The 23,471-nt window shown below is 42.9% G+C and overlaps 1 long non-coding RNA gene across 1 annotated transcript; it reads right to left on the bottom strand.

The window, feature by feature from the left end:
* Positions 1-2,408: 2,408 nt before the first annotated feature.
* LOC142601549 (uncharacterized) lies at positions 2,409-22,776 on the bottom strand. Its single transcript, XR_012835069.1, has 3 exons — positions 22,709-22,776; positions 3,324-3,455; positions 2,409-2,953 (listed from the first exon to the last, which is right to left on the bottom strand). It is a non-coding gene; the product is annotated as an uncharacterized LOC142601549 (long non-coding RNA).
* Positions 22,777-23,471: the final 695 nt, after the last annotated feature.

Below are 23,471 nucleotides of genomic sequence, written 5' to 3'. Positions count from 1 at the left end.
GCACATGATAACTTCTTTAAGCTGAAAACTACTCCTGTAATCACAATATTTCATCCACGCTCACACTGTAATGTCTCATTTGCACTAATGTAGAAATGTGGCAATGTGTTGCCTAGTGACCAGAGCATTCTCCTCCACCCTTTTCTCCCACAAGTGAGGCTCTTGCCATGGCAAATAAGTGAATATTTTAATGTTATGGAATTAAGTTTTATTAGATGTCAGCTTCCTAATAACGTTGGAGAGAACTATAAAATAGAACTCCACACATCTGCTTGCCAAATGGCTTTCTAAGCCTCCTAATGTTTCCATTTATGCAATACAATCCTATTTTATATGGCATTTTACAGCTCTAGGAAAAACACTTTCCAGTCAAAACACATTCTAATACCTATACTGGGCTTACACGAATACAAACAGGAGACAATCCCATGCCTATCCAAAGGATTTTCTCTCTTTTCTTACTCTAATCACCAGTCATGGTCTGTATTTCACCTGTATCTTAATTGCCCTTTCATTACACAGTTAATATGAATTGCAGGAATTACTGAGTGAAGTTCTTTCATTTGTGATCTGCAGGTGATGATAATGGTCCCTTTGGCTTTAAAAATTTGTGTGTCAGATGAAAACAGAGAGAATGCAGGATAATGCACAGAGCAGGATGTCAGCTGCAGTGCTGCCAAAACCCAGCACACAAATCTCGGGTCTGGTTCCAGGAATACACACAGCAGGCTTAAAAAACAAGGATTTAAAATATGAAAAAGTTATGGGATGCTTGTTTGCTTTAGTTGCCTCCTGGTTTGTTGTTGGGGTTTTTTTTTCATGCTTCACTCATCACTTGTTTTTTTCCATCAGTAGATAGGAAGAGGGCAATGGTTAGAAATATGTCATGACACAATTTCAAATGAAAGCTGCCAGTCTCACATAAAATTCCAGTTTCTGGAGTCTTTGAGAAAAACAAAGTACTGTAAAAATCATTCAATTCACTTGTGGATGACATGGCAGCAAAATTCCTGGGACATCCAGATATAACAACTTTTCTGTGGCACCACACAAAACTGCACCACCTCGAACCTTCTCGGAGGGAGATACCATCCTTCAGATGACCCTCCAACTCTGCCTCCTTTGAGACTCTGCATTGACATCTCTGAAGCAACCAACCACCAGCATCCACAAGTTTCATCTGTAACAAGGACCAAAAAGAGATGTCAAAAACATCCCCCAGCAATGATGACTCAAGTTCACAAAGTAAATTCTGGCATTTTCCTGTGCTCTCTGGAGCAGATTCAAATATTGACTTAAACACGGCTGCATGAGATATTCTCAGCCAAAATGGGCAGGAGATTAAATGTGCAAAGAATAAAGCAAAAATTCTATAAGAGGACCCAGGAGAAATAACAGGCCCCTTCACATACCATGTTGTCTAACGTTAAGAGCATTAAAATCCTTGAATGTTGCAGTAGACAAACACTCTCTCTCTTGTGGAAAACAAATATCATGTCTCTTGTAAGAAAGCAAGAAAACAGCCTAAACAAAAAAAAAAAAGTGGAAAAATCCAACCTTTGGGATTTGGTGCTGAAGTTATATTTACTCAAGCCCTTTCCGAACAGGGGTTTGTTTTAACATTTTTAAAGGCTCTAATTCCCAGTTTCATAAGTGACTTTTATTTTTTAATATAACTGGCTTCTAATTCAGTTGAGCATATCTGAAAAGTACACAGTTAACTAGAAACCATATAAATATTGTTCAGCTTCCAGCAAGCCTTGCTGCAGTTGGCAAGGGTAACAACCACAGTTCAGCTTTGGAACAGCCAAGAAGAATGATGTCAAAAGCACAAGTGAATTAAGTGAGAAATTTCAGAGGGGATGGAGGGTTTTGCTGGACATTGTTAGAGTACAAGCAAAAAGGAAGGACCTTCAGACAGCCTGGAGGACTACACATAGTCCTGCTACATAGGGAAAGCCACTGACTGCTGTGCCTTTGGCCATGAGCAAGAGAGCTTTCCTGCTGGGAGATTTCATTCTTGCTAAGGGAATGTGGATTTTGTCCACCCCTTTATAAATGAGCAAGACTCTTCCATCTAGAGAGAGGATCAGGGATGGAACAGTTGAGCTAAATTTCTACCTTCTAAGCTGGCTACAGCAGTGATAGCTGGCATAAAATTTTGCTATGGGTTGCACATTTATGGTCTCAGATTGTATTAAAAAGTGATGGAAAATATTCTTTATAAAGCCTTGCTTGGATTTTATTTATGAATACCAAGGGGCAAGATTCATAAACTGAATTAGGGATTATGGTTCTTTTTGGCTGTAAGCAGCTCCTTATGTCACTGAGTATAAGGGGAGGGAGGAGAAGAGACACTGATGTAATCAAATATGTACTATCAAGTTTGCTACTTACTTGCAGCCTGCTCCCATCTCTCCCCCATTTTGCCTTCTGTCCCATCTAGGATCTTCAGATGGCTGCTTTGAGCAGTGCAGGTCCTTCCTTTAAAAAGAGGCTGAGACCAGGTCCTGGAGCTCTTACACTGACCAAGGAACATAACTTCATTTCCCACCTGCTCCATCCACAGCAAAGGCTGGCATCTAAAATGTGGCCAACTCAGTCGGAAAGTCAATGAATGCAGAGAAGTTGGCAGACAGTATATGTATGGATATATAACAGAATAATTATCCACTCTGTACCAGAGCTCCACACGTGCCAGGGATCACGCCTTTCTAATTCAGGGCCTGGAGACTACAGCCCAAGAGCCATTTGGTTGGGAAACGGGAGTAGGTTATTACTCTTGAGAAACACAAGCAGGTCCAATTCCATCTGTGCTGCTGCATTTACACTGCATGCATTAGCTTGCTAGATACAGACTCCCACGTCACCTGAGGCGAACTGGCATTAGCTGCCTCACATCTGTGCAGCTGGAACAGCATCTGTAAAGTGCTCTGTACAAATGTGCTGTGGCCTGTAGGAAAGCAGAGAACAGACACTCTGAGGGCCTACTACATTGCTGCTTGTGGGAGCAGGAATATTTCCAGCCCTGTTTCCTCCTCCTGAAGCACTTATAACATGATGGGCTGCTTTACCAGTGAATAAAGCTCTGAGCTTCTGGCTTTAGAACAGTGTGTATCCCCACCCCCAAGATCCCCCTTACATCCAGCTGCTCCTTTCATTTATACTCTACACTGCACAGCCACAGTCTTGAGACCTCTCAACCCACTATGACCTGCCCCACATTGCTACCTTGCCCAAGCGCTTTACATATTTTTCAAAAACATCACCATATTCTGCCAGTTCAAAAACCACTAAGTCAATCTGAAAAAGAAAGAAATTACCTGAAAAGATAGAAAAAAAATGAAACTTCTGTTTCTGGTTGCCATCCATCATATTTTGAAGCATATGATTTGCATTATGGATAACAAAGCTCCCATGAAGTTCTTGGACTTGGAAGTCAGTCCTCAAATAACCTGCATAAAAGTCAGGGGAAGGAGGAAGGAGTCAAAATCTAAAGACCTACTGAGAGGAACAAAACAGGTTACTGAGAGAATGGAGAGTAGGGAAGACAGAAAAATCAGGGAAAAATAAGAGGCTCCCAAGGAAGTGAGGCCCCTGATTTACTCCCCACATACGTGAGGAGCCTGCAGTGCTACTGGATCAGTTTTCTTTGCCTCTATCTTAAAAACAGGCAAGCTAGATGGTGCCAGTGTGGAAAAGAAATACAATATTGTTCTCCAAAGCCCAAGTGCCACCACAGCAAATCAAATCTTTTCTAGTCAGTAGGACAGTGGGTTTGATAAAGTATTGTACAAGTTTGTGCAACACAACCTGGGTCAGTATGATGGGAAAAAGAATAGGTAAGAGCATGCCATGGGAGTCGAGCTGGGATGGAAGGGAACTAAAGCGTGGACTCTACTTCAGAGCAAAGAAATTATTAAGAAGCTTCCCAAAGGCAGTACTAGATACCCATCACATGCATCATTTAAACATGAAGAGGAAAAACCCATCAGTTAGCTATAGCATAAGGGATCTTTATACACTTGCAAATGGGGAAGTGCTCTGAGTGACAATGCAGAACAGCAAAAAGTCTTGCTTCATTTCACCTGTGAGACCAAGAAGGGTTGTCTCTTACCTACTCTGTATTTTCAAGGCAGAAGCCACCCGAATACTGCAGATGAATAAACATCATTTTCTGACGCTTATTTGATAGCTTTAGTCTCCCAAGATTTTATAGCAAAAAAATTAATAAGTGTATGTGTTTCCATGAATTTTTACTGGAAATTTCACAAAACAATTCTGCAAAGTTTACTAGATGTCAATATTGTTACAGAATCTCTTTACATTGCACAAGTTTCTCATTTATGGCATTGTTATGACTTCCATCTTCCACATCTCCTTCCCTTCCTTGCCCTGAATCTTTGGATAACAGTCTGGTTTGAAATGGCAGATGCACATTAAAACACAGTAACATCCCTTAAAGAAAAAGCAATGTACTAAGATTAAAGTTTTGTATGCTTACTCAAGTATATTCGAACATGCTCCAATACCTGTCACAACATGACTGCTCAGCTGTATGACAAGTACAATCAATGTGCTTTCCAGACGTTTCGTAACAGAAGGAGAAAAAACCTCCCTGAAGATCTTGACCATTAGACAGCTATGCTAAAAGGTCCCTTATATACATATATACATGCAAAATGCAAGTAACAGCAAACATCGCTTTCTTCTACATCTTCTATTTCTTTCTTCCTCCTTTTTTTATTCTACTTTCAGTGGTAGTCTTAGAAACTCAGACACCAAGCTAATCCTGTAAGACTTGACTAATCAAATAAGAAAACACCCACATTAAAAGATGAGCAAACAATTGATTTTTGTTTTCCTGGAAACCACAACAAAATAACCCAGAACAAATACCACACATAGTGTAGGTAAGCCTTCAGTCATCTTTTGTTTTTACAGACAAGTGAAAAGAATTTATATCAACCAATGGTTCTTTTTCCATGTCACTTTTTCATTTATTTTAAGTGTTAAATACAGGCAAACCACAACACAAGTCATTTCAGTAGTAAAACTGAAATATTTAATGTCCAATAAAATCAATTATAATGTATCAGAAGCATTTGATTTTTTTTTGTTTGAAGTTTGGTGGGGTTTAAGTGTATGTCTCTTTCTTTTTTGGTTTTGTAGTATGATAGAAGTCCTAATCATGCAAACACTATGGCATAGCAATATTTTCATACATTTGTTATTCTGCCAAACTCTCCCACATAGTTTTGATCCAAATACAGCCAATGAACACTTTTCTGTGTACTCTGAAGAAATCACAGATTCTTCAGTTCTGCTTACACTTTTAAGTGAGGTCAAATATTGGTAGGGAGGGAGGAGAAAGAAACTGCTAAGCTTCCATTTATCTATCTGAACATAGCATTCAAATCTCCTAAACCACTCAGCTTCAAAGGAAAGATATGATTCCCTTCTGCTAAGCAGCCCAAATATTTACCCATCCCCTCATGAACATGGACAATCATGCCATGCAGGGGTACTTACTATGAGATCGATCTGACAGTCGTGAAAAGGAAGTATTTGCAGTCATACAGACCATCTCCTGGAGTCAGGAGACTTACCGTGACTGCATAGCTCAGGGTGTGCTATTTGCAGCCTTCCTCAGTGCTGAGAAACTTTGCAATTAGAGAATTAGCAAAGAACCATATTAATATAAAAATAATTAATTCCAAAAGACTGAAAATGTGCAGAACTGTTAAAGTGTCTGTGGGGAGGCCAGAATATAGGGGAGAAAAACTTACTGGAAAGGAGTCTAAATTTCAGTGCGCTCTACTTGTTTAAGAAAAAAACTTGTCTTTAATTATGTAACAGCAAGCATTTACATTGCCCAACAGAAATCAGTGCCTGAAACTGTAAAAAGACAGGGCTCAGAAAGGATGGGGGCAGTCCCAGGGTTGGTTAGTTCTGTTGTTTTTTTTTTAAACACAGTCAAACTGGATGCCTTGAAATCTTCTCAGGGATTTGCAAGAAAAGAGTAAGGTGTTCTTATACAAAAGTCATGCTATTATAACAAATCCTGGAAAAAATACCCTCAGATCATTCAGTACCTTTTAAATTGAAGTTTATGGCTGGGTTGTCAAAGGTGAACACATAAAAATAACGACCCCAATGTTTACATTATACCATAGAAAATTAGTCATTATATTGCCATATTGTTTTAGACACATACAACGTAGAATGAAAACTGCAGGGAACTTAATTGTGTCAATATTTACCCCAAAAGCCCCTTAGCAAGTTGCATTTGTTTTGAAGAAAGCAAACAGCTAACATTTTGGAAACAATATTGTCTTCAAGGAATAGAGGATTTTTTTTTTTTTTTTTCTTCCTGTAGAAGAGGCATTCAGTTTTGACAAGAAAGTACAACTGCAGTGAGACACAGCCTACTTAGAGACCTGTTAGGGAACAGTGCAAGTTCAGCAAGGAATGCTGACACTTTAGTGTCCCCGCAACAGAAATTCCTTCAAAGCTTCTTTCCAAACAGAATTCTGGGGAATAGCACAGTGACCAAATAATTTTGTTTTGGCAAAATAGTAAGTGTGACTTCATTTCAGAGTCCAAAATAATCTAGAAATAGTCTTTAAAGAGTGAAAGAAAACAACTGTAAAAAGAGGCAGGGGGGTTAAAATGTTCCTTTAGAAATGGCCAGGAGGAGCTCTCTGAACTTTACAAAATAGACCCATTCCCATTTATCTCCTAGAAAATATTTGGTATAAACTGGTATCTTCAAAATCTCTTTTATCTAGTGATATTGCTGACTAGGAAGATACTTTGCCTCCCATCCTGAACTTAACACTGGGGTTGGTATGATGTTTGCTGATGCAATGACTATAATGTGGAATTGCAAAATATATGACCTGTTTAAGAGACTGGCCAAGCTGAAAACCAAGTCTCTATGGGTATTGTATGGAGAGAAAAAAAAAGAAAAAAGTGACCAATGCCTGGGACTGTCTGGAAGCAGACAGGCAGAATTTTGCCTTTCCAATTTACCTAATGGCAAGGCATTAGCTGTATTTCTTCACAGAATTTACACGTTTCGCACTGCTTTTCCATAAGAAAAAATGGATAACGTTTTCTTCCTGTAAAGGTACATACTGCTCTGCATGTGCAATGTCTGCAGATGGGCAGAACAGGTTGCCACGCAAGGATTAATTTTGTGTTCTCCACTGAGATAAAAGATGTGAGGTTCAGCAACAAAATTCAGCCATCAGCCCCTCCTTACTAAAGGCAAAACCTCTGGAAATTCAGTGCCAAGAGCACTGGCTGCCCCACACCAACATTTCAGTGCCTTACACTGCCACCTTTCAGAGAGCTGGTTACTGCTTTTTGCTGCTTGTCCTGAGCACACACACTTGTGCTCCCCTCACTATCAGAAACTGATGAGAGATTTTCTGCAGTTAAAAGCAATGCGGGGAAGACATCCTTCTCAGATGTTAAGAATCTGATTCTCCTTTATGACCAGCCATCACAAGAAAGCAGCTTGAAAGAGATGTAAAACTACAACAGGTCTTATTTTTTTCAAAATAATTATTTTACTCTAAGCTACATTCCACTCTCTAGAGACTTGGCAATACGTTGAGAAACAACCAAAAAACCAGCTGCTACAGCAGCTAAAGGAACTAGAAAGATGTTGGAGGACATGGACAAGTCTTTTGAGTACAATGGTTCTTCCCTTATCCATTTCCCAAAAGCTGGGAGCCACTTCCAGAATCAAGACAAGGAGAATAAAAAGCTCTTTATTACTGCATTTTTTTCATGTTTTAACTCTGTTTTATTGCAGTGCATTTTGCAGCACAGCTGAAAATGGGGCAGGGTCCCTATTAGACAGGATTCTTTGCATACAGGGTGCTCACAATTGTGGAGCTACAGCCCCTGCCTCTTTCCCTGCTGCCTGTCCCCCAAGCCATTACCACTCCCACCAAGTCAGTGTCTCTAAACTTGTGTATTAACTCACTGACACCTCATATCCATGTCAGAACCTATAAAAGTCTCTCCCAAATGAAGTCATTGCTAGGCTACTACATCCTTAAATCCTGCTGTTCCTCTGCCTCTCAAGCCAAATCCACACAGCTCTAAAGTCCTTTATGCTTACATCATTACACAGATCAACTAATTCCCTTTACTTCATTTAAAAAAATTTTTCTTTTTATCTTTACCTTATCTTCCCTTTTATTTCATTTTAGAAATGCTACCTTGTATGGGCTACTCCACTGTGAATTCATCCAACTCAAAATATTTTTGGCTTTAAACATTCTCTGACATCCAGCACCACAGGCCATATCCATGGCCGTAGGGCTTTCTGCTAGCTAGAATCAGGCTTTTTATGTTAACGTAGCATAAGCCTCAGATCAGGGATTCCCAATCTCTTTGTAGTCAAAGCTTGCTTGAGATGACTGCAAATTATCTGTGTCCCATAGACAAGCTGGGTTAAGCTCTTCCTTCTCTGGGCAGGGCTGCAGACAGCTCCTGACCTCCCACTCCCTCCAGAGCAGCTCCTCCTCTTTCACCTCTCTGTTTCCAGCACCTACATTGAGACTGCACTAAGATGTCCAGCTGGCTGATGTCCAGAGCTAGGCACAGGTTCTGCTCTGTTCTCCATCCAAAGGAACGTTTCCCCTCTTGGGACCCATTGGTCATCGCATTTTTGCACAGTCTGAATGCAAACAGCATTTGCCAGCAAACTTTCTGCCAGACCAGCATCTCCCTTTTATTGCTTCATTATGTCTCCAGGTATTTCACCTTCCCAATACGTGAAACATCGCACGAGACTCAACACATATAGACAGAGAAGCTGCTGGACATTGAACAACTGTGTGGGTTTGTAGTGGGCAGGGGTGCAAAATATCCCTTTTTGAAAGGCTCTTAGCGAAAACCAGGGTCTACCAAAGCACTGTGCAATGCTAAGCCATTCACAGCAAGCACTGCTGAGTCCTGGGCAGTTCAAACATTCCCATAAGCTTTTCAGCTAGTTTACTAAAAACCAAACCACTCATGAGCAATATCATATACTGATTGGTAAGGATGCAGAGGTGTTTGCTCCAAGTTGATTTTTTCCTGTTTCACCTGCAGGTTCCCTGTTAACCTCTTATATTACTCCCCATCCTCAGTCCAACATATTTATATTCATTAAATTTTTGTTACTTCAAGCTGGTTTCCCCTTTTAGAGCAACACTTTTTACAGCTGTCACTGCAGACAGATCAAATTACAGTTTTTAAATTCATGTCTAACTGATGATCCCATATTTTGACAGTACTTTACCTGTAACCCTACTTCAAATTTCCTATTTTCTACTGTGCACTATGGAAACCTAAAATCTGGTAAGTTATCCCAAACAGGGCTAGCCCCACAACAGGGTAGGCAGCACTTCAACTTCACAGATGTGTCACAGTGTAGGCAACAATAGGAAAGTGGTCTTAAGAATTGTAAAGCACTGACCTGTAAGGTGCAGTATAAGATAGCATACTTTGATGCACTCCTCAAATCTTAGAAAGTTTAAACTGTTCTTGAATATGAAGACATATCTGTCCTGATAACATGGGGCTGTTTATAATGTTTTAACTAGTGACAGAACCAGTCATCTCATTCATGGGTGCAAATACTGTTTACACACGCTATGTAAATACTTTTTGAAGAAATTTTGGCAGGGATTTTCAAAGGACCCTGCAGGAGTTTTGTTGCAATAGACCAGCTCCCTCAAACAGCAACATTGACTTTAAACTTCATCACAGCTAGGGTCAGTAGGAAACTGGGCATTATTCCTTCTATCCGAGCTTCAACAGGAAAAACACCCTTTTGACTTACTCCTATATGGAAACAATGATTTGCCAGGGGAAAAAAATTACAAAGCAAGAAAATGCAGAAGAAAGGGAAACTCCACCCATTGAGCAAGAACAGCTTGGCAAGATTTGCAGTTTTGAGTAAAAACTGTGGCTTCAACCCCTCACTTTCTTAGAAATTGCCTCTTTGTCCTTGCTTCTTTTCAAAAGCAGCTGTAAATATTCGCAGAGCCTCACTGATAACCTCATTGGAAATCCTCAGCAGAATTCTCCTTGGCTAGGTAGTAATAGAACATCTGAGAATGGGAAGACAGCCAAAGGATTGGCCACTACTACCGTACCATCCAACTCTCTCTCTCGCTTGGATCTATCTGTCCTTCTGCAGCCCAGTCTTGTACTCAGTCTGGACTCTGCAACACGGTCAACCCTTCTGCTTTGACCTTTATAGCATGTCACACAAAGACCTCTCATTTCGACTAAGCCAACACTTTAGTGCATCATTGCATGAAATAGAATTCCTGATAAGAGTCAGCATTTAAGGTTTAAATGTCACTGCCTGTTTACTTGTACTTCATTTTTCTTCTTTTTGGGCTTGCTTTTTGAGGAATTCAGGAGCTCTAGGGTAAGGCAAGTGGGTAGTATCTTTTCAACACAATTTTTTTAGTACTGCAACTCTTTTGTCCATACCCTGTCAGTGTGCCCTTGTTCCCCCTCATCATCCGTTTCTCTAACAGAGGAAAGGGAAGAAAAAGCATGGTACCTCAGTTTCCCAAAACTCACTCCTCTAACACAAATTCAGAAACAGCTGAGGAGCAGGCTGAAGGACACATTTGTACCAAAGCACTTTCTGCTATACCTACCACACAGAAAGTTATTTGTGATCCCTCCAACTAGATCTTGCCTCCTGTGTTGGGTTTGTGTGCCAAGGTTCTGGTAGTGAGTGGGGGCATGGGCTATAGGGGTGGCTCCTGTGAGGAGCTTCTAGAAGCTTCCACAGTGTCTGATAGAGCCAATGCCAGCCAGCCCCAAGATGGACCCGCCCCTGGCCAAGGCCAAGCCAATCAGCGCCTCTGTGATAACATATTTAAGAAGGGGGGAAGGTGGTTTTTTTTACAGCTGGGGGGGGAAGAGTGTGAAGATGTCACATCAAAGTCAGTGCAGGAGGAGGGGGGAGGAGGAGGCAGCAGCACTCCAGGCACCAGAGCAGAGATCCCCCTGCAGCCCGTGGTGAAGACCATGGTGAAGCAGGCTGTCCCCCTGCAGCCCGTGGAGGACCCCACTCTGGAGCAGGTGGAGGCACCCGAGGGAGGCTGTGGCCTGTGGGAAGCCCGCACTGGAGCAAGTCCCTGGCCGGACCTGTGGACCCGTAGAGAGGGGAGCCCATGCCAGGGCAGGTTTTGGTGGCAGGACTTGTGACCCCGTGGGAGACCCACGCTGGAACAGTTTTCTCCTAAAGGTCTGCACCCCATGGAAGAGACCACGCTGGAGCAGTTCGGGAAGGACTGTAGCCCATGGGAGAGACTCCATTTTGAGCAGGGGAGCGATGAGAGGTGTCCTTATCTCGATGTTCTCAGGCCCCACGTTGGGCACCAAAAAGGACTGACATGGTTTAGGCCCAGCCGGCAGCTGAGCACCACGCAGCCGCTCACTCACTCCTTCCCCAGCATGATGGGGAGAAGTTAACAAAAGGCTCAGGTCCAGATAAGGACAGGGAGAGCTCACTAATTATCATCACGAGCAAAACAACCAACTTAGAAAAAGGGATTCACCTAATTTATTACTAAACAGAATAGAGCAATAAAAAAAAAACAAGTAACATCAAGCCTTAAAACACCTCCCCCCACCCTTCCCCCCTTCCCGGGCTCAACTTCACTCCCGGCTTCAACCTCCTCCCCCCTCAGCGGCAGGAGGGGAATGGGGGTTGCCGTCAGTGCAGCGCACATTGTTTCTGCCGCTTCATTGTCCTCGTGGGGGAGGACTCCTCTCATCGCTCCCCTGCTCAAAAATGGAATCTCTCCCACGGGCTACAGTCCTTCCCGAACTGCTCCGGCGTGGTCTCTTCCATGGGGTGCAGACCTTTAGGAGAAAACTGTTCCAGCGTGGGTCTCCCACGGGGTCACAAGTCCTGCCACCAAAACCTGCCTTGGCATGGGCTCCTCTCTCCACAGGTCCACAGGTCCGGCCAGGGACTTGCTCCAGCGCGGGCTTCCCACAGGCCACAGCCTCCCTCGGGTGCCTCCACCTGCTCCAGCGTAGGGTCCTCCACGGGCTGCAGGTGGAATCTCTACACCCCCTCTTCCTTCCTTCACGGGCTGCAGGGGAACAGCCTGCTTCACCATGGTTTTCACCACGGACTGCAGGGGGATCTCTGCTCCGGTGTCTGGAGCGCCGCCGCCTCCTCCTCCCCCCTCCTCCTGCACTGACCTTGATGTGACACCTTCACACTCTCCCCCCCCCCCAGCTGTAAAAAAACCTTCCCCCCTTCTTAAATATGTTATCACAGAGGCGCTGATTGGCTTGGCCTTGGCCAGGGGCGGGTCCATCTTGGGGCTGGCTGGCATTGGCTCTATCAGACACTGTGGAAGCTTCTAGAAGCTCCTCACAGGAGCCACCCCTATAGGCCATGCCCCCACCCGCTACCAAAACCTTGCCACACAAACCCAACACACCTCCTCCTCCTCGTCATATTTGCCTCCATACTACCCTAAAATAATCCTTTTTTAGAAAGAACAAGATCTTATTGGATTTGTAGGGAGAAGGAAAACGTCTATCCTTACCTTACAGCAGCACAGCTATGCACATAAGTTAGCATTACTTGTTGACAGTTTGGCACCTGAAGGGGAAAGTTGTTGCTCAAGCAATTCACAATAAGTGTCCTATTTCAATACTGCTTTACAGGGTCTCCCTTATTTATTGGATTGCCACGGCAAAGTTTATTGCCTAAATCAATTTTTATTAATGCTCAAGGAAAAAAACCCCACAAAATCAAATAGAAATACCTTGTAAAAAAAAAGCAAACTATTGATGTTAAAAATCATTTAAAATTATTAGCCAAATCACCTTAATAGGCAAACCCCCAAACTGGCTATACTTATATTTGACATAGTTTAGCTATCCACTGATGCAAATAAGTTACGTTTAGCATACAGACATTTAAAGCAAAATAAAAGATAGCTTATTATAGGGACAAACATTTACTTCCTTCTAAATGAAAAATCTAGAACCAAGAGCTTATGCTATACCCAGCATCCAAATACCCACACCACCTTTGTTAGAGGTTCCAGCTTTTTATGTGAGTAGGAAAACAATTATTGTTGCACTGTGGCCTTGCACATTGCAAGTTCAGCATATCAAAACTGCTGATGGGGTGTGGGGAAAAAAGCAATAGCAGCTCACCCTTCTGGCCAAAGCACTTTTATGCTTCAGCTTCTCCTAAATGTAATGCTCCTGAGGAGCCACAGAGCTTATGGGAAAAACTGGTTCAGGTTGACAGATTTTGCCAACCCTTCCCATGCTGTGTATTGATGCTATTTGCTCCAGCTTCCAAGCCCACTCCCTTCTCAGTGGCTGTGGCACCCCAGCAGTAGGACAGGGGGACAACCTCTTCTTAGCTGCCACAAACCCCATGCCCTATTCTTTTCATGCGGCAGCTGTTTACTGATGATACCTGCACGTCCAAGAGGAGAGGGCTGCTATAAATGTGGCCTATCTCTAGTGATATTTGGTGGGATTCACAGACCTGACAAACCCATTTAGAGTTGAAGACTTCCTCTAAACTCCTTGCGTATTTAAGAATCCAATTCCTTTTGAAAGATGGCTTCCAGAGGGGAAAGACTGGCTCCACTTTGCATTCCTCAGGTTTTTAATGCATGGTTATGGATTTTGTTTCCTGAACAGAACAAAGCAGGCTTGCTTGACTGTTTGAAGAAAAAGAGTATGCAAATGTTGTGGTTGTACAAGTCAGGGCACATGTCAAAGAGCAGCATAATAAAAAGAAGGGGCTATTATAAGCTTCCAAACTTGCCATACAAGCACCAGCAATGATTTATTTATAACTACAGTTCATCCCACTTAGGTTGTTTTCCAACAAGTGGTTCATCTGTTGGTCTAGCATATGCATTAAATCAAGCACTCACTCTTCCTATTGTCTCTGTTACAGTGGCTGTTCTCACACTCTGAAGGTCCAGCTCTGCATTTGCTTTCAGACACAGGAGAGAAGCAACACAAACAAAAAGGAGTGCATTGCATGTGATACAGCCAAAATGAGCAGAAGACGCTCTGAGAAACGAGGGATAAAGAGGCACAAAATATTATGGAACTACATCCCCATATGGGCCCTGCAGCCTATAAGAGATTAACAAAATAGTACAATTTATAAGTGCTGAAATATTCTGTTATCACTACAAAATAATAAAGTAAAAGACACCTGCACTCTGTGAACTTTCTGTTGAAGCATTTCAACTCTTCCCTGACTTGAGATCAATGGTGATAAAATACTGCAATTTCCTGAGACATCAGATCCAGTTCCTTTTGTCATTCCTTTATTTTTGACATTGAGTTGAGATTTCAAAACCACGCTTTGCAGCCCTGCTAAGCACCTTCTAGTCTATGTTGGGAGAAACAAAGGTGGAAAAACTGACTTCATTTAAGTGCCTAACCTAAAAGCTGAGGTCTTCTGAACATCTGGTCCCCTATGCCTGACTATATCCTTTTTCCAAGATAGTCTAAGAAAAACGAGTGCCATTGCTTTCACTTAAGTTTAAACATCTGAGCCTGTCCCTTTACAACCAGTGTAACAGAACCAGACAGATCAGTCTCCGAAGGTGGTTTCCTGATTACAAAGAGGGCTTCAGTCAGTAGTTTAGATTATTTAAACATCAAAAACTTAGTGCACAGGGATCCCATTTCATAGAATCATAGAATGGTTTGGGTTGGAAGGGGTCTCAAAGATCATCTAGTTCCAACCCCCCTGCCATGGGCAGGGACACCCTCCACTAGGCCACGTTGCCCAAAGCCCCATCCAACCTGGCCTTAAACACTTCCAGGGATGGGGCATCCACAACCTCTCTGGGCAACCTGTTCCAGTGCTTCACCACCATCACAGTAAAGAATTTCTTTCTAACATCTAATCTAAATTGACCCGCCTTCAGCTTAAACCCATTACCCCTTGTCCTGTCACTACACTCCCTGATAAACAGTCCCTCACCATCTTTCCTGTAGGCCCCTTCAGGTACTGGTAAGCTGCAATTAGATCTCCCCGGAGCCTTCTCCTCTCCAGGCTGAACAATCCCAACTCTCTCAGCCTGTCCTCGTAGGAGAGGTGCTCCAGCCCTCTGATCAGCTTCGTGGCCCTCCTCTGGACTCTCTCCAACAGCTCCACGTCTCTCCTGTACTGGGGCCCCCAGAGCTGGATGCAGTACTCCAGGTGGGGTCTCACGAGAGCAGAGTAGAGGGGCAGGATCACCTCCCTCGACCTGCTGGTCACACCTCTTTTGATGCAGCCCAGGACACGGTTGGCTTTCTGAGCTGCAAGCACACACTGCCAGCTCATGTTGAGCTTCTCATCAATCAATACCCCCAAGTCCTTCTCCTCGGGGCTGCTTTCAATCCATTCCTCGCCCAGCCTATAGTTGTGCTTGGGATTGCGCCCACCCACACACAGGACCTTGCACTTTTTGCCTTGTTGAACTTCATGCAGTTCGCACGGGCCCACCTCTCCAGCCTGTCAAGGTCCCTCTGGATGGCATCCCTTTCCTCCAGTGTGTCGACCACACCACACAGCTTGGTGTCGTCAGCAAACTTGCTGAGGGGGCACTCGATCTCGCTGTCCATGTCGCCAAAGATGTTAAACAGCGCCGGTCCCAATACTGACCCCTGAGGAATGCCACTCGTCACTGGTCTCCACTTGGACATTGAGCCATTGACCACAACTCTTTGAGTGAGACCATCCAGCCAATTCCTTATCCACCAAGTGGTCCATCCATCAAATCCACGTCGCTCCAATTTAGAGACAAGGATGTCGTGTGGGACAGTGTCAAATGCCTTGCACAAGTCCAGGTAGATGATGTCAGTTGCCATTCCTTTATCCACCAACACTGTAACCCATCATAGAAGGCCACTAAGTTTGTCAGGCACGATTTGCCCTTAGTGAAGCCATGTTGGCTGTCACCAATCACCTCCTTGTTTTCCATGTGCCTGAGCATAGTCTCCAGGAGGGTCTGCTCCATAATCTTGCCAGGCACGGAGGTGAGACTGACCGGCCTGTAGTTCCCTGGGTCTTCCTTTTTACCCTTCTTAAAAATGGGGGTTATGTTCCCCCTCTGCCAGTTGGCAGGAACTTTGCTGGACTGCTAGGACTTCTCAAATATGATGGAGAGTGGCCTGGCCACTTCATCTGCCAGTTCCCTCAAGACCTGCGGATGCAACTCATCAGCTGTCATCACGGACTTGTGCACCTTCAGGTTCCTTAGATATTCTCAAATCTGATCTTCTCCTACAGGTGGTGGTTCTGCATTCTCCCAGTCCCTGCCTTCTGTGACCTGAGCAGTGTGGCTCAAGCACTTGCCAGTGAAGACTGAGGCAAAGAAGTCGTTGAGTACCTCAGCCTTCTCCATATCCTGGGTAACCAGGTCACCTGTTTCATTCCGGAGGGGACCCACGTTTTCCCTCGTCCTCCTCTTATCACTAACATACCTATAGAAGCTTTTCTTATTGTCCTTGACATCCCTGGCCAGACTAATTTCTATCAGGGCTTTGGCTTTCCTAATCTGATCCCTGGCTGCTCGGACAGTTTCTTTGCATTCTTCCCAGGCTACCTGCCCTTGCTTCCGCCCTCTGTAGGCTTCCTCTTTTTGTTTGACTTTGCCCAGGAGCTCCTTGTTCATCCATGGGGGCCTCTTGGTGCTTTTGCTTGACTTCCTCTTTGTTGGCATGCATCGCTTCTGAGCTTGGAGGAGGTGACCCTTGAATATTAGCCAGCTGTCTTGGGCCCCTTTTCCTTCCAGGGCTTTGTACCATGGCACTCTACCAAGCAGATCCCTGAAGAGGCCAAAGTCTGCTCTCCTGAAGTCCAGGTTAGTGAGCTTGCCGAGTGCTCTCCTTGCTGCCCTGAGGATCCTGAATTCCACCATTTCGTGGTCACTGCATCCACGGCTACCCTTGAGTTTGACATCCCCTACCAGCCCCTCCTTATTGGTGAGAATAAGGTCCAGCATGGCACCTCTCCTTGTGGTCTCCTCTATCACTTGCAGGAGAAAGTTGCCATGGACAGATTCCAGGAACTTCCTGGATTGCTTGTGCTCAGCTGCGTTGCCCCTCCAACAGATGTCAGGGTGGTTGAAGTCCCCCATAAGGACCAGCACTTGTGAGCATGAGGCTGCTCCTACCTGCCTATAGAGGGCTTCATCTGCTCAGTCCCCCTGGTCAGGTGGCCTGCAGCAGACACACCTTTGGGGTAGATGAGGATAATGGGGCTGCTCTGACAGCTGAAGATTGAAGCCATGAGTACAAGACTCTCACCTTTGAAATCAAGAGCTTCCCAGTGCTCAGTTGCAGTAGCCCACAAAAGGCAATTTGGGAAGACAGAGGACAAAGTCCATCCAGAGGACAACACAGCAGCCCCCACAAAAGCACCTATGTTTGTCTAACAAGGAGTTGCAGCATCCTGCTATCAGAGAAGTACTGTTACAATAATGAGACAAGCAAACAGGGACAGAGGTCTTTTCCAGAAAGTAATCAGTTTTTAAAATAACACCACACTTTCTATTTCAGTTTATTTCTACATTTACAAGCTGACGAGGCTATAAATTTGAAGAGAAGTGTCTTCCATCCTACTCTGATAAATAGATTGCAGACAGTATGACAGCCTTTTTAAATTAAGGACCTGACTTTCATCAAGAGAGATTTTGCAGAAATATCCCCCTTAGCAAACTTAACCTGAACTTTCCCAATCATAAACAGAAACCCATGCAGACATCCTTCAGGAAGTACTTGTTCTGTCCAAAACAGGTTTTTTTTCTCCTGCAGTAATTCCTGGCATAGATTCATTCCCTTGCTGGTGATGATTAAGTTTCAGCTATTACTTGTAGGGTTTGGGCCACAGTCCTTAGATTGCCCTCCTTACAGCAGTGGTTTTTGTTGTAGATCCATTAGACAAAGAGTCAATACTACTTTTGTCTGCTGAGACATTTCCTTAGATACATACTTTGAGACAATAAAGTGTTATGGAAATACAGTTTATAGCCTTTAACTGGCAGATGCTTCATAGCTTTGGAAATAACAACTCTTTTTAACAGCATGAAAATGAGAAGCAGTACCACACCCCAAGATTTTAAGAACAAGATAGATGCATAAATCAACCAAATGGATTAGGCTACTCTTTATTCAGATGCCAGACTGTCAAAAGCTTAGGAATGTAAGATGGCAGATATAGCAGTTCATATATGACATCTTCCATCTCCTCCCTAAGTGCCCACCCATGATCCAACACCAGCAACAAAGCAACATGAAGACGAGCTGAAGAACATGACACTTCAATTGAGTGTTAGTTCACTTTCAGAGGTCATCCCCACTTCTGTTTTGGATCACAGAGTGCTTTTGACGAGCACAAAAAATTCCTTTTGGCTGAGACCACCCCAGATGCACTGTGCTCAACGCCAACTGGAGATTACAGGCATCCATACTAGCAAGCAAGCCACACCACTGCAAGGTCCTTCAGCACATTTAACATGTGTACTCCACCCTGAATCTTCACATTTGCTATAGACCTTCATTCCCCAATTCTTCACAACTTGTCTTTCACAGAGATACCTCTTGCCTCAATATCCTGACTAACAACTACAAACCCAAAGAAATAAGGAGTAACAAATATCAAGTTTTTTACTGGAAAGATGGTTATTTAAGCCTGCAGGGAACTAGCTTGACAGTTGGTTCAACTCCCTGCTCAAACCCTTCTTGTTTGTGGGGTAGTAGGCAAGTTACTCAGGAGACTTGGGAATTGCTGTGATCAACACAGCAACACCAGAGCTGTAGGGACAAGGAGAGCAGAAGCCAGCATCATGAGGGAACGGAAGTACATTTTCGACATAGTGACAGACTAACAAAGAGCACATGATGTCTGTGGAGCAGGGACTTGACCCTTCTCTGCCAAACTGACTCCACCCACTAGCAAGTCCACTCCACTCTGGCCCAGTAACTCTGGCATTATTTTCTGCTTTGATGTTTTATGAGAGAGAACAAATTATTCCCACTATACAACATGTTAGTTGCCAGGCTATTGCTTATTCTGCTGGGACACTTGAAATGCTTCAAGGTTTTCAACCTTTTAAGCAAAGCTGGGCATTGAACCTTTCTCTCCCTGCATCCCAATGTGCTGCCCAGGCAGCGGGCCACTGTACTGGTATTTGATAGCTGTTGAACATGAACTTCTCCACCCCCTTCAATCTCTTCTCAGACCCTCAAAATACAGGCAGAGAAGTACCTAGGCAGGGATATCAAGCTGAAGACAGCTGCTTGTTTTCTGTGCCCAGGTAGGATGAGTACAGTCCTGGGAACACACAGGATGTAAGATGCAAAGGCAGTTTGGGCACTTACAGTATTCAGTAGGAGACTTGTGGCCTGCACACTGATTTAGCCACAGAGGGGCACTTAAACAATACTAACTGCTGAAATCCTTGGAGGAATCTCCTCTTAAACCTCTTTGTGCTCTGGTTTGCTAGGTATAATACAGCAAATAGCACTTTCCTGCCTTGCAGCGTGGTTTGCAAGGACAAAGAAACCTACGCAGCTCAAATCCATGCGTTACAGTACCAAAGATTGATTTGAAGAGTCAATCACTCCAAACCTATTTTTCACCCAAAGCATCTGCTCTCAAAAGAAAAAATGAGCTACATACATTTTACATCAGCTTGTGCATGAAGAAAGACAGGTTTAGTGGATGGAGACACTTCACACCGAAGCATACAAATTGGCTCACCATGGGAGTGAGTGGGATGAAAATAACTCTCAGAATTAAAGAATGACCCCAGGCCAGTCCAGGACAGGAAATGTCATCCAGCCTGCAAAAGTAGCACCTGCATCTTCAAAAAAGGGAGAGAGTCCTTTTACCAGCAGAAGCTAAAAGTGTATTCCCTGAATAACTCAAAGGTAAATGTATTTTGGAGGGGAAAATAGGATGTCTGAAGGGAACCCCTGGAGGACTACAAGTTGTCAGGTGTAAGAGCTAGGATCCCCTTCCAAGAGCTCTCTGCATAAAGCCAGTCTGAGATGTAGGGCATGCAGGAGGACACAATCTCTCATGAGAAAAGAGTCTAAAGGAACTCTTCTGAGTGCAAGGAGAGATACTTTGTAGATCAGTGAAGTTATATCATGTGTGGTTTTCTTTCATTCCTTCACCTGTAATTTCTTTAGGGATTCCTAACTTGTATCCAGCATGTAATATGGGTTTCATCTGGGATGTTTTATGTTCTTTGATTTCCAGTTTCACCTTCACCTAATCTGAAGAGAATTTTCTGATACCTGGCTAGCATCAAGACAGGATGTAAAAATCTGTAAACCCAGGTATTAGTGCAACAGTTGCACTCCTCTTCTGCACATTGCTCCACAGTATGAAAATGTTAGCTGGCTGTGCCAACCCAGAAGCTGTGTAGGCCAATTTGGTAGCAATGGGAGAGGACGAAGTGCCTGCCAGTGGTCAGAGACAGACAGGAAAGCCCCCTGGTATGGGGTAAAGCAATCAGAGCATATCCAGGGAACCATGAATAAATAAAGCAATAAAGCAATCCCAGGGAACCATATGCAACAGTGCACAATGTTAATGACAGATAAAGCCACTGGGCTTGCACAGTTGTGGCTTAGGGAATCAATTTGCAACTTACAAGCCTCAGCTCTGGTTTCTGTCCTGCAGTATGAGAATTTGTTTCTATCAAGTTTGCTACGAATTTTTAGCAAGAGTCTTAACTCCTCCGCCATGGGCTCAGACTCACAAATTACTAGGGAGCAACAAGCTACTGCATGTCAAATAGCTAAGTGTGCTTACCCTTTGTCCATCCAGCTACTTTGAACACTCCTGAACTTGCCAAGATACATTTGGCTAGTTGTGCCTTAACTTGTTGATACCCTCTCACTTCCTTGTAGCATTTCAGTGCCTGAAAAGCTCATCCAGCTATAATGTTGAGACTAAACTTCAAGAATTATCCCTGTGTTCTTTCTGCTTACAAATTATACTTGACATACAATGTTACATTTTCCAAGCTAAGTTGTTTCTTTTTGGCATTCACAAATAGTTTTAAAACTTTACAGTTATATCTGTCATGGCACAATCACATCCTGACAGAATCATCAGCTCAACCATCCTCTCCCGGTTGTAACTGAGTAGCATTCCTATAGCTGGGCAGTAGATTATTTTGAGGGAAAATTATTATAGTATTTTTTGCTTCTTTAACTACAGCTTACTAGAGGGAAATGAAAAGCAGACTGCTGTGGCTGCGCAATCAAGTGTTTGAAAGAAGAGTGGTGCAAATTGTTTTGTACTATAGGTTGTTCATATGTACTCCATTTAATCTACATATTCTTCTCTACTTATGCTACACAACTGGGGTCTTGAATGAAATGGTATTATGCACCATGATCAGGTAACAACAGTTGTATGGGATGTGTAAGGGGAGTAAGTTATGAGCACACATACAGGTTAATTCATAAAGATTTTCATATGTATTAAGTCTTGTAGAAGTTCCAGCAGCCATATGCATACACAGAAGGACATAATCCAATTCTTGACGCACAGGGGAAATTACACTTCTTTCACTTGGAAGAAGTTAGTTTTGTATTAATTAGTGAGCTCTAATCAGGAGGCTCAGATACACCAGTAACCTATGGCACAAGTTTTGTGTCAACACATTAGGACTATTATTTCATTTGTATAAACATTGTCAGATTTTTGATGGTTATAATTGAGACATGCTTTCTCTGATTATATTTTAACAAGATTTATGAATAAATACCAGAGCAAGAAGTCTGCAACATCTGGATGAGGCTTGCTCAGAATCATTATGACAGCATTTACTTTATCAGAGTGTTTGGAAAATACTTTTATCTCTGGTTACATGACAAGCAGCAAGAATTCAATCTGTGTCTGGCGCGTAGGCTGATCGCTATCCCTTTAATAGTCTGCATTGTTAACCGTTGTGGAGCTTGAACTGTTTTTCCCCTCCATAATGGAATATAAAACCTTACCACCACCACCAAATTTAACCACTTGCTTCGCTTTCAATGAAGATGCATGCTTCTAGGGAAGTTAAATCCCACGCTCTTTCCAAAACTGACCTGCATACAGATGCTGTCAGTCTTAGATCATGACATGTAAGTGTAATGGGCAAAGTTGTTACTGAAAGTAGTAATTACAGCCAGAGAAATTAAAAATAAAGGGACAATAAAGTCAACTACCCAGTCTTCCCTTTCTCTTTAATAGCGTAAGGCCATAGAGGGGAAAAAAGGAGAAAAAAACCCACCCTAACACCAAACAATAAAAAACCCAACAAAAAAACCCAAGAGAAAACTGATAAATACCAACTTGTCATTCTCCTTAGCTGTCGACAGAAGAAAATACATTCCAACATCATTCTAACATGGATGTACTATTCAACTGTTTACAGTAAACATACCTTTCCTACAACATTGTTAATTCCACCATCAGCATGTTAACTTCTCCTGTTTAGCTGTCATGTGAGATCATAAATCTCTTTGCAATGAATGACCAGGAACAAAGTTACAGTAGAAATGGTTACAAAACTTAAGAACGCCCTACCATTTGATATCTAACATGAGTGCAATGGAGCTTAATATTTATAGCATTAAAAAAATAAAAATGAAATCAAGAAAGTACACTCACCATTCTCTTCCTGTCATACTTTGATGAATTTAATTTTTATTTGCAGCTCTCAAAATCTACTCTAAAGAATGAGGAACTGCTGTGTGCTGATGCATGAAAGGCCAGTGACGTATCTCATGACTCATGAGCTCTGCTGGGGAAGAACAACATGAAAAAATCTTCATTGTGACTTTTTTTTTTGCAGACTCAGAAGCATCTTAGTACAATGCTTTAAGATTGTGTGATGCTATGAAGTTAATAATCAGAAGAAATCTTTCTACAGTTACTGGTATCAGGAATGCACCAACTCTTCCCAGAAAAATGAACTATCAGTCTTTAAGCCTTCAGACCAACAACTCAACTATCTAGTGAAGTTCTTCGCTAAGAGACCCATTGCAGGAGGTGAGGGGGAAGCAGACAAGGGCACTTACTGTATTCTTGTTTCCATCAATTGTATGGTTTTATATTATAAACAATATGCCAGCTGTATTTAGTGGCAATATTTTTATTAATTATTGTTCAGGGAACTCATTTAATACTGAAAGAACAGATGTTGCTCCATTAATGTAAACCACAGCATCTATTTGGAGGGAATAAATGATGTTTACTAACCTGAGACAGTGGCTTTGTGAGAGCATTCATGCCTTTATTACTTTACTAGTACAAAAATAAGCCCTATACCAATGGAATTTAATGAAGAAATATTACAGTACAATAAAAGAGTTCATCTTCAGCTTCACTGAAGAAACATACACAGAAAATTAACTCCATTATGGAGTTTGCA

Source organism: Balearica regulorum, chromosome 4, assembly GCF_011004875.1.
Source record: "Balearica regulorum gibbericeps isolate bBalReg1 chromosome 4, bBalReg1.pri, whole genome shotgun sequence".
NCBI classification, from domain to species: domain Eukaryota; kingdom Metazoa; phylum Chordata; class Aves; order Gruiformes; family Gruidae; genus Balearica; species Balearica regulorum.
This window is presented reverse-complemented; position numbering and strand designations above follow the sequence as displayed.